Raw genomic sequence first — 9481 nt, 5'->3', positions numbered from 1 at the left:
GGCCTCTGTACCCATATCAGGGTTCTCTGGTCAGGAACCTGTGGTTACCATCAGTGACCCCCATCAGGGTTCTCCCCACCAGTTTGGTCTGCCCTGCTTCCTTGCATGGTTCACTTTCTCTAGTTCCTGCTCAGTTGAGCTCCATCTCTAGCTTGGGCTTACCAGTTAGCCCAATCAGCTCCCTCCAATTTGAAGAGACAGGACCACACCACATAGTATGTCAACTATATAGATTGTGCCTAGAGTTCATCTAGCCACCCAGCTGCCCCTCACCCCCACCTATACCTATTGTAACTTCTTGGCCTGATATCTCTGGCATATGATCTCCTTTCAGTTCTTCAGGATGGATCAGACTTACAGAGCTGTCTTGGTATTAACTAAAATACATGTTTAGCTGCTTGAACGAAAAGACTGACTAATAATGGCTTAAACAACATAGTTGTTTATTTTTCTGTCATGTAGATGTCTCTATGACTGGTCTAGACATTTCTGTGACTCCTCTAGTGCTGGCAGGCAGCTCCACAGTCACTGGAACCAAGCACCTTTTATCAAGCTGCAGCTCCTGTCTGGTGGCTCCAGATGACTGCCCCCGCTATGCCTTCTCAGGGAATGCAGGGCCACACCTTTTAAGGACAGAGACGGTAATCTGCTCACATCTCTTCTGCCTGCACACCAAACATCAGCACTGAGTCATAAGGTGCACAGAGGCTGGGAAATATATTCTCGTGGCCGAGTGTGCCCAATTATACATTTTATGTAAAAAGAGAAAAATGAGCTTGCATGGACAAATGGTAGACTCTGCCATCATCTTTACAAATCTGCAACTCTGGGCCTCCCAGGACTGATCAGGATGCCAGGAGGCCTGATAATCTTTTGCCTCCAGCCTCTCAGTCTCTCTTCTCACCTTCAGTTGTTCATTCATTTAAAATAGATCCACAACTATTAATAGAAAGTGCTAGGCCCTGGGTTTTGGTCATTTCCCTGAAGTTACCCATTGTTGCAAGAAGAGACAAGTTATGGATATAATTGCAAAAGTTGTCTAAAAGTGAGATCCCACTTCCTAAAAAGGGTACAGATGAAAGGCTACAGGAATTCAGAGAATGGAGAGTTCTTTCTGGAAGTATCGGGGATCTTCATGGAGGAGGTGGTGGTTGAGCTGGGCATTAGAGGTCAAGTATAATTTGCAGGCTTATGCATTGCATTGGGCGACACTTCACTTTTCTTGATAGAGCTTTTAGCAAGGATGCAAGGAACATGTGTCTTCCCTGCAGTTGAGAAACCAGGCACGGCAGGGAGACAGGTGGCCACCCGAACAGGCTCTGGTGCTTGCGACAAAGCCATCTGTTACTGAAGGAGTTCAAGGAAGATCACAGAATTTGGGCTAAACCCTATGCTAGGCTCTCTGGGGACCTAGGCATAGGCCCTGGCTTCAAGGTGTTTATAATCTTAGGGTTTACAGTGGCAGCTGGATAATTGTTAGCTGTTCTTATTCATTATTATCATTAAGGAGAAGAAAAGAAGAGAGAAATCTTGTTAAGTGCTTTAAAAAGCACTACCTGGCTACCCTGGAAGAGAAATGATTCTTGTGGACTGATGTGATCAGGATGGTAGAATCTCAGATGATCCTTGAAGGATGAGGGTTTTGAAAAGTGAAAACAAGTCCATGAGGAACTCTGAGGCAAACAATGCTCAGCGGAAATGGATGCTGCAGCCCCAAGAGTCGCCAGTGTCTTAGTTTGGATTCCCTAAAAGCAGAGAATGAGAAAAGACTTGTGTGCAGAGTTTATATGGGAAGTGATCCCAGAGAGCAGGAGCAAAGGACAGGAGAAGTAAATCAGGGAAGGAGGGAAACGCATTAATGATGTGCTGCTCACTGGGCCCTGCTGCAAGTGCCCTTGTCACCGGGCCCTTATGCAGTGCACCTCAGCCCCACATAGTGGGTGACAGGAGGGGGAGGCCTGGATTCCTACCCCTACTGGCCAAGGGTGTTAACTCCCCAGGAGCTGTCAAGTTGTGCCCACCACGGTGCCCAGTGGGTACCCACAGGCGTCCCATACCTCAGCACCAGAAAAGCTGGAGGGCAGGAATCCAGGGTGTGCAATGGAGGCGAATGTGAGGCAGTGTCAGGGTGCACAGACACGAAGGTGCTCTAAGCCTGCATAGAACAGGTCACTATGGCTGGGGCTGGGGTGGGGGTGGCCAAAGGGATAAGAAGTGGTGCCCAAGAGGTGTTCAATTCCAGAAGCTGGAGAAATTTCCTGAAATGAGAGCAACTCAAGTGTCTATAGATTGGGGACAGTAATTCGGCTTGTACAGACAATGGGAGCAAGAAATAGGGGAAAGACTGGGGAGAAGAAATGGAAGAGGGGGTAATATATGTGATGTGCCATTACCCCTCTATGATTTACAGTAGACCACCTCTAATGAGAGGGCTAAAGTGTGTGACTACAGGGATGATAAGGAAAAATGGTGGTAAGGAAGGGGGTGCTATACCCTCCTAGGCACATGCCCAGAGATCAGGGAAGCCCTAAGGGGCAGGGAAGGCAACGCTGGCATTAAGAGCCAGAAATAAATACTGAACAGTGGGTGAACCTGTAGCATTTTCTGACATGAAAACAGGTAGGGTTCCCTTTCTGGGGCTCAGCTTCCTCACCTTAGAGGGGTTGGATCTATGTTCCATTCTCACTTCAGAATCACTGACATAAATTCTTCAGAGTTCTTGGAGCCAATACAATCAGGAGATGCAAGTTTTGAATAGTGTCCAAGGCCGTATGTCTTGAACTGATCTTTATATAAAATTACATTGATACGATTTGCAAGGTGGTGGGGGGAGGGTTCACTTGGCAGGAATAATATTTCATGCAAAACTTTGGAAGTTTAAGGAGGAAGAGGATGGCACATTAATAAGAGCTAATAGTTATTGCACTTACTGTGATCCAGACACTATTGTGAGCCCTTTATATGACTTCATTTTCTTAAATCCTACAACAACCCCAGGAGGAAGATGCATCTGGGAGAAGGTGTGCCTGGAGAGAGGGAAGCATAGAAGAATAAAAGAATTGGATTATATTCCTCATTGGGTGATCAGATAGCAACTTGTTTCTTACCTCTGGGTCTGTTTCCTAATGTGCAAAATATAGCTAGGTGCACCACTGGTGCAGATTAGTACTCCTCTTCAGAACAACATTTTCCAGAGCATCTGGCCCATAGTAGCTGCTCAATTAGTGGTACACAAGCAAGAGAGACACTTTGGCTACATAAATATTGAAAGTTCCAGGATTATTCAATGCTTGACCAAAAGTAAGAAGAAGAAATGTTTAAAATCAGAACCAGCCTCAACTCCAAAATATATAGCTTAGCTTGCCCATAGCATTTTATGTATTTATCAAACAAATATCTACAGGGTGCCACACTGTGCTAGCCTCAGGGAAGGCAACACTGAGACAGGCAAAGTCCCTGATGTCACAGAAATTAGTCTTTATGGGAGGTGTCATTAATCAAATAGCCCCATATGTACATGAATAATTGAAAACTAATGTGTTATGAAGGCAAAATTCAAGAGTCATGGGAAGAGACTTAGAGGAAACTGGTGTAAAAGGGGCAGGAGACAGTGGATACTCAGAGGAGGTGGCATGGTGGCTGAGACCTGAAGAATGAGTTGGAGGTGCCAGGTAAAGAGCTGAGGGGAGAGGAAGGCATTCCAAGAAGGAGGGCAAGGTCAGGTTTTTACTTCCACCTAAGTCAGAGTTGTTATAAGAAGCAAGGATAGAGTGGAAGTCAGATCCTTAACCGTGAGTGTGTGGGGAAAGCCATTGAGCAAGTTAGGTAGCTAGGAGGGTTGGCACTATCTTTAAAATGTCACCCTGGTTTGAATGAGGAGAAAGATTAAAAAGGGAAGCAGTGGGGACAGCAAGACTTTTGCAAATCTTTGGGCAAGGCACAACTGTGCCAAATGTCATCTTTTTGCCTTTCCAGATTCACTCTTGACCCTTCTGTGTCTTGAGAAGCTGACCTTGACTTCTATCAATGGGCTCCTGTTCCCTCTGGCTTACACCTAGGTTTGGTCCAGAGGGAGCACCAAAAGGCAATGGGAGGGAGTAGACTAAGGTCGAGGTATTTATCCCTCATCTCAAGTCGATGCAAGCAGGCCATGTCCCTTGCTTCCTTAAGCTAAGATTGCAGTTTGGAATTACAGCTTTGTAAATTGTCCCTTTGTTAACTTCTCAACAAATTATCCAATTTGAGTGTGCCTTCCAGTGTCCTGCCAGGATCCTAACTTATAGTGACGGGGGATTGAACTAAGGTGGTGACTGTGGAGTTGGAGAGAAGTGAACAGCTCAAGAGGGAGTTAGGAAGAGTCTGAATTCTGTTAATCAATTGGCTTACATCATCATTTCTTTTTTTTTTTTTTTTTTTTGAGATGGAGTCTCGCTCTGTCACCCAAGCTGGAGTGCAGTGGCCGGATCTCAGCTCACTGCAAGCTCCACCTCCCGGGTTCACGCCATTCTCCTGCCTCAGCCTCCCGAGTAGCTGGGACTATAGGCGCCCGCCACCTCGCCCGGCTAGTTTTTTTTTTGTATTTTTTAGTAGAGACGGGGTTTCACCGTGTTAGCCAGGATGGTCTCGATCTCCTGACCTCGTGATCCGCCCGTCTCAGCCTCCCAAAGTGCTGGGATTACTAAAATAAATAATGGATGATGGTTCTTTCGTCAGTTTAGATGCTCTGGGAAGCAGACATCAACATAGAAGTGAAAGATTTTTTGAGGGGAAACTCCTAGGAAAGATGAGAGAGGGAACAGGCACAGGCAGGGAGAGTTCAGACTGTGATGGATGTCTGACACCCAAGGAAGAAGAATGGAGAAGGAAGGAGAATCAAGATGAGACTCAGACTGCAGTGCAGCTCCCAGGTGATGGTGAGCCCTCGAGCCTCCCTATTAAGGAAGTCCCATGTTGGGCAGAAGTGGCCCAACTCCAGTACTCCTGCCATGTGCTGTGATGGACTTGGAGCAGCCTGGGGAAGACTGTGACCCTTGGCGTGAGCCCTCCCATGGATCCCAAAGGCAAATTCTTGCAGCAGGTTCTAGAACTTGAAGAGCAGCACACCACCATTGGAGACTGCCACAGTTCTCCAATGGGACTATATGATCCTTAGGGCACTGAAATAGTGCAAGGTATATCATGGAAACTCAGCCCTGGAATGAACTCAGCAAGGGATGCAACTTTACATACCTGTGGGGAGATACAAAGCAAGGGCATGCCCTGTGAAAACCAGTCTGTGGAAGTAACACCACAAAATCTAAATTTTGAAATCCTGCCATAGCTGATTGAAATCGGTTAAAGCTGATTTAGTTATCCCCTCAGTGCCAGCACCACTTATAAGGACTGTGCTCATGGGCTGAGGGTCACCCTGTGGAGAACAGACCTTGTCTTCCCCCATAGAAGGTCAGTCATGTATGTACATTTTGCTTGGTGGCAGTAGAGATCAGACAAACTTGGGCTTACATTTCAATTCTGTTACTGACTAGTTATGAGCTCCTAGGCCAAGCTGACCTCTCTCATCCTCAGATTCCTCACTGTAACAATAATTTATTGAACATCTAATATATGCTAGACAATAATCCATTCTAGGAGTGTTATAAACATTATAGAGTTAACCTTCATATGACAGGTGAGGAAACAGTTTCAGAGAGGGTCAGTGACTTGCCAGTAGTGACAGAGCTCAAAAAGGACGGGATCAAGAATCAAACTAAGGTCAGTCTGATGACAAAGCCCATTCTCCCTATCTCTCTACTGTCTCCAGAGAGATTCAAAACAAACATCAGAATCCAAGGCTGCGAACCTCTCCATGAATTTCCAGTAAAATTTTCTCAACTGTTTTTCTCATCATCTTTGAAAACGTGCCTGGCATATGGTAGGACACAGTGAATGCTACTCACTTCTCATTTCGTTGCTTCTCTCACTCTCCATTTCTCTCTCCCCTGTGGTTCCTTCTCTTTCATTCACCTCCTCACAAAAAATCTTCATTCTTTTGCCCCCTCATCCTGCCAGTGTCCCTACCTTCCTCATCTCCACCACTCCACTCCCTCTACCCTCCCCCTTGCTTGGCCATACTCTTCAGACATCTCATTAAAGTAAGTGTTGACCTGAATTCCTATTCCAATGCATCTCTAATTATGCTCCACAGGAAACTCTAGGGGATTCAAAACAGACTCTTAATCTATTCCACATGGATCAAAAGCAACTCCCAAGAAAGCAGTTTAACAGCCCTGATTAACAGAATGCTGCTTGGCTGTCCATGGAGATGTTCCAGCCCAGCACTGCCCAACTCCCTGCCATCGGGGCTCAGAGATATCAAAGGTCCCCTCAAAGATGAATAAGGCTTTAGGGTTTAATTTAGTTTTCCCAGTTAATTAACTGGATCAGAAGACAGCTGGTGAATTTTGTGGAAAGGGTTCCTTTGTTTTTTCTCTTTCTCCTCTGGGCATGAGGATCCTACTCAGGCCTCACAACTTTGGTTTATCACTCACCCCAGTTCAGAGGTCAGTTTTGTCCACAAGCACGAATCATGTCTGTTTGTGTATATTGCACCATGTTAGCGGTGCAAGACTGGAGAATTCCCTTTACATCCACTTTCTGTTAACCCCAAGAAATCCTTCCTTCCTCTCTCTTTTCCACAAAATGCCTACCCTGAGACTTCCCTTCACGAATGCCAGGGTCTGGTATTGCAGGAAAGCTCCATCAGCGTGGGTGATCTAGCTGCTCAGTCTATTTTTTTTTTTTTTTTGAGACAGAGTCTTGCTGTGTCGCCCAGGGTGGAGTGCAGTGGCCAGATCTCAGCTCACTGCAAGCTCCGCCTCCCGGGTTTTTACGCCATTCTCCTGCCTCAGCCTCCCGAGTAGCCGGGACTACAGGCGCCCACCACCTCGCCCGGCTAGTTTTTTGTATTTTTTAGTAGAGACGGGGTTTCACCGTGTTAGCCAGGATGGTCTCGAACTCCTGACCTCGTGATCTGCCCGTCTCGGCCTCCCAAAGTGCTGGGATTACAGGCTTGAGCCACCGCGCCCGGCTGCTCAGTCTATGGAGGGTTCTGACAAGGGTGTGGATGCCAGCACCTTCTGCCAGCCAGCCCCTGAACACAGGGTTTTTCCCACAGTGAACCTGTAGGAACACACCACAGTATTTAATCTTTGCTCTCTCGGAGCATTTCTGATACTAGGGTGGGAATAAATCAAGTTCTCTCGCCACAGCCCATGGTGCACCAAAAGCCACCTTCTTCCCCAAAGCCTGTGTATTCCCATAGTCTTTCGGCTGCCCAGGCCTGCCCAGAGAGGCTCTGAAACTTTCTCATTCCACACCCCAGTTCCCTCCTTTAAAAGGCTTCTGCCTACACTATCATCCTACTCAGTTTGGAGATTCACTTGAGGGTCACAAACCGATCCAGCTGAACAGGCTGATAATGGACACCCCACACACATCTGTGGCTCACTGGTTGAGGAGGTGGTGGGGTGACGGTGTACTGTGAAAATCAAGACTAGCCAGCCCCCTCTTAAACTGTTACATTTCCGTTTCCAGGAAAAACTGCTTATTTGTGGGAGCTGCTGGAGAAATTCAACTCTAAAGGAGCAACTAACAGAGAATATTGGGATAAACGTAACATTGTAACAGAAGCAATTTCTTGGAAAGAAACTTTTGAATACCAACTCTTTAGTATTACGCCACCTTCCCCGAAGACACAAATCCTGGAGGTGCTTATTAAAATCCGCAGACTCCTAGGCCCTCCCCCAGAACCTTCTAAATCATCATTTCCAGGGAAGAGCCCTGAAACTCGAGGATTTTTAGGCGCTTCAGGTGATTCTTAACAGGGAAGTAGGGCGAACCCAACGGATAATAATATACTCTTTCAGTGAAGAGGCTCAGGCTCGTTTTCCAATCATCGCAGCTGCTGGGGGTGGGAAGCTAACTTTCTTTCTCGTGCTGTCTATAGCCAGACAATAAACCTCCACTTCTTGTTGCTGTTATTGGTTACGTGGACCAGGAAACGCTTGGAGGGGCTGGGAACTAGCTGTTGATTGAGAGCGAGAGAGCCAATGAGAAACCAGAGGAGTAGGGGCGCCCCCAGAGTGCTTTGAGGCAGGGGGGGTGGGACTTAGCCTTCACCGTCTAGAAAAGGGCGAAGGTTGGACCGTGCTGCCTGCAGTCGGGAGGGTCTGTGGCAGATGGAAGCTGAGTGGGTGGTCCTGTGTGTTGGGTGCTTCCCTGGGTTGTAGTGAAGAAAGTAGGGAAAAGCTAGGAAGTGTTGTGTAAAGGTTTTTTCTCTTTCTTTCTGAAGAGGAATGTTGTGGGAAAGGGGGTGGGGGGTGGGGGGCGGGGTGGAACGGTGGTTTCCTGAAAGCCGACCTCTCTGAAGTTTTCCTGGGTAGGAAAGGGAGTGGGGGACAGGGCAGGGTGGTGGTCTCCGAAAGCCAACCTCTGAATTTTCCTGGGTGGCTTATCTCCTTTGCTTGTGTAGTAAGCCGCAGTACATGAAGCAGCCTCCCTCTGACGGCCTCGTTCATGTGAGTTGCAGCTTCCTAACGTGCAAGCTAGCTGACTAAAGGCAGGAGCCCTTTTTGGGGTCTACTAGTAATCCTGTCCTTAAATCCCCTGCTTTTCTCTGCCTGTCTCTTTACTAGGAGAAACTGTCATGGGGGACTATATAACTGGGGGAAAATGCTTAAAACTCTGATAGCTGAAAACACACTAGAGAAAGTTTCTTCCATGAGTGAACCTTCTTTAGGAGTGGGTTGCTTAGGATAAGTGGCCCTATGGAGTGAGGAGGCTAGCTCTGCTAGGGTCCTTACAGCTCTTAAGCTTTCCTAGGTAATAAAGAAGGGGTTGTACAGGTGGGCCTGAATTGCAGCATAGGAACTTGAGGGGTGGCTTGCTGTCTCCGACTCACAAACAACTCAAAATTTTCTAGCAGGTAGTGACTTCTTGGCATCTTGTAAGATGACAAATGAGACTTCCCTGCTCTCACCAACGTCCTTGTACCCTTGAGCCAACCTGTATCCTGGCTTCTGTGACCAGGTCTTGGGGATGGTGGCCCCTTGCTTTTCTGTCCCTTAAGTCTTCTGATACGCTCCTTCAGAAACGAGCAGCTACAGGGTTGCTCTGAAAAAAATCTTGTCCTGAAATCTCTTCCCACCACTGATAAAAACGAACAGGTGTGCTGTTGCAAAAGCCAGATAGAAACATGAATTTGAATCTGCCCAAAGCTCTTAAATCTTGAAGCCCTACGTCTCCTACAGCTGAAGAGAATAAGTACCAATGTAGATTGAACTGGAACACCAGATGGTAGTTACAGTATCAACCTTGAAAACTATGGTTTTCCCCTGTGGGTGTTGCTCAAATCCCTTCCTCAGGCACTGCCCTGGGATGGATCCTAAGTTAGGGATTGGACTGACGGGAATTTCTCTAATAGAAGCATAACTAAAAAGCTGGA

The 9481-nt window shown here is 47.0% G+C and overlaps 1 long non-coding RNA gene across 1 annotated transcript; it reads right to left on the bottom strand.

Annotated features, from left to right (window-relative positions):
* Positions 1-427: 427 nt before the first annotated feature.
* LOC126952836 (uncharacterized) lies at positions 428-8047 on the bottom strand. The gene is made up of 3 exons (XR_007725032.1): positions 7897-8047; positions 2931-3026; positions 428-665 (listed from the first exon to the last, which is right to left on the bottom strand). It is a non-coding gene; the product is annotated as an uncharacterized LOC126952836 (long non-coding RNA).
* Positions 8048-9481: the final 1434 nt, after the last annotated feature.

This window comes from Macaca thibetana, chromosome 4, assembly GCF_024542745.1.
Source record: "Macaca thibetana thibetana isolate TM-01 chromosome 4, ASM2454274v1, whole genome shotgun sequence".
In the NCBI taxonomy this organism is placed as follows: Eukaryota; Metazoa; Chordata; class Mammalia; order Primates; family Cercopithecidae; genus Macaca; species Macaca thibetana.
The sequence above is the reverse complement of the archived record's forward strand: the minus strand, read 5'-3'. Positions and strand labels throughout refer to the sequence as shown.